This window comes from Nicotiana tabacum, chromosome 21 (assembly GCF_000715075.1).
Source record: "Nicotiana tabacum cultivar K326 chromosome 21, ASM71507v2, whole genome shotgun sequence".
In the NCBI taxonomy this organism is placed as follows: Eukaryota; Viridiplantae; Streptophyta; class Magnoliopsida; order Solanales; family Solanaceae; genus Nicotiana; species Nicotiana tabacum.
In genome coordinates this window covers 95,688,402-95,690,878 of record NC_134100.1, presented here as the reverse complement: position 1 = coordinate 95,690,878, position 2,477 = coordinate 95,688,402, and the positions used below count along the sequence as shown (strand labels likewise).

At 32.2% G+C, this 2,477-nt stretch overlaps 1 long non-coding RNA gene across 1 annotated transcript; it reads right to left on the bottom strand.

Annotated features, from left to right (window-relative positions):
- On the bottom strand, positions 1-1,421 carry LOC142175462 (uncharacterized). Its single transcript, XR_012704523.1, has 2 exons — positions 995-1,421; positions 1-329 (listed from the first exon to the last, which is right to left on the bottom strand). It is a non-coding gene; the product is annotated as an uncharacterized LOC142175462 (long non-coding RNA).
- Between the last annotated feature and the right edge of the window lie 1,056 nt (positions 1,422-2,477).

Sequence of the window (2,477 nt, the reverse complement as noted above, 5' to 3'; positions counted from 1 at the left end):
TAATAATGAGGAAACACTCAACATTGGATGACCCAACATGTAATACGAACTTATACATATGACATACGGGCCTATAAGACCAAAATGATCACTCGTACATTGAACATAGGCCGATAAGGCCGTACAATCTTTCACGTACATGACATATGTCTACAAGCCTCTAAGAGTAGATGAATACCAAAAAGGTCGGGACATGGCCCCGTAATACTAATTAATACATGTTCAAATCATACTGACCAAATAAGCAACTCCGGAGCAAATGGAGCGTACTAATACCTTCCGATGAGCTGATAGCCTACTTGGAGGACTCGCAGCCTGTTTATCAGGACCTGCAGGCATGAAACGCAGCGTCCCCAGGCAAAAGGGACGTCAGTACAAATAATGTACCGAGTATGTAAGGAATGAAAATTAGTAAATAATAGACATGAGAGAAACATGGAGTAAAAGACATGTAAGTTTGAATAACCCTGTGAATCATTTCATATTTATAATATCATACATATACGTATAAATGTCATACCATGCATAGGTATATGCGTACATAACATCATCAAATCTCTAAGGGCATCCCATCATATCATCTCGGCCACTGTGGGTAAATCATCAAACGTATACCAGCTGATCAGGTGGTAGTGCGTATATAACGCCATAACCTTTTTCCATATCCCATATACACATAATATGCGAGTATATAACGCCTTCTGGTCATGGGTCAATGTACATGTATAAATGCATGAAATGCATAAGAAATACATTAATAAGATTTCTCGACTATTATAAAATCAATATGCCTTTCGGACAAACTTTATCAAATACGTATTTTTCTGAGACCCATGAACAGAGGATATAATAATAATTCACATGTGGAATCAAGAATATAGACACCCCTGGTATTTTTATGAATAAAGTCATTTATGAGAGTTGCGTATTTTGCTCGTTTCATTTGTATCATTTGGATCATGCCAAAAAGAAAGAAGGGATAGACTTAACATACCTTAATTGCACGTATGAGCTCGTAGAAGATCGTAGGCAACGGATCAAACCAAGATCGCCTCTTTAAAGCTTCTCGATACCTTACTTCATTACAAAGTAATATTCGGATTGATAATATTCATAGTATATCGATGTTATAACCATGAAATCGATGGAGGAAGATTAGAATATTTGATCTTGGAAGGAGGAGGAGAACATGAAGTAAATTGATGTATGTTGATACAGAGATGAAGAAGGGAACGTTATTGCCTATGGATCATCTTGTATAATGCAGCAACATTTCCTTTTTAAAAGCCTTAGCTATTAAATCTCAAGAAGAGATATCAATTAAAACAAATGATAGTCATACGGGTTATAAGCATATAAAGGCAAGTCCTTCATTAATTAAAGAAAAGGGGCTTTGATTCTAGTTGATTGACATCCTCTAATAATTTTATTAATATAATAATATATAGATATCTAATTGAGTAGACACCGTCACGTGAAATAATGTCAAAACAAAGTTAGAAACCTTGTCCTCATCCTAAAGCACCATTATTCAAATATTAAAATATTAATAAATTATGGTACCATATAAAAGTAATATATATACTAATATTTTATTAAAATATCCATGTAAAAATACATATATTTTATCAATTTCTAATTTTTCTAATCTCATATAAAGAGTACAAATTTCCGTACGCTTAATTCTTAAAACGGTAAAAACATAACCTTCTTTTCTTGTGAGAAAATAATTTCTATCTTTATAACAAAGAAAATCTCATTTATAAACTTTCTCATATCAAGTGTATAATTTAAAGCATATCCAAAAATAGAACTATCCAAGATTATATTTGATATATATATATATATATATATATATATATATATATATATATATATATATATATATATATATATATATATATGTGTGTGTGTGTGTGTGTGTGTGTGTGTGTGTGTGTGTGTGTGTGTGACTTTGAAAATCATGACTGCCGATAAATGACACACTTTAATACAAATTAGTCACCTCTTTCTTTAGTTGCCATGGTCCCACGTGGACAACACATTTATTTTTACACTTATCCACTTATACTAATTCCAAACAATCAATTTCTAACTCTTATTTCACTTAAATACTAATATACTTCATATACCTTACTAGCATTGTCATGTGGTATAGCATTAGTTCATAAATACGGGGTATTACAGCTTGGACCGTATTTTTTTTTTCAAAATGTCAAACTTCGACGAAACTCATTTTCTTCGATTCGTTTACTCCCTTACCTTCACGACTTTACTTATAACCTTTTTCTGAAATATAATAATACTTACAACCTCAAAAATAATCTTGTCCTTGAACTTATGTCGATTAACTTACGACGAAACTTTAATATATAAAAATGCGGGATGTAACATCTCATTTTCGAGCTTTCATCAATTTACTTATGGAGTACTTTCACGTACGAAAACATGGGGTGTAACATCATTCCCCCCTTTGG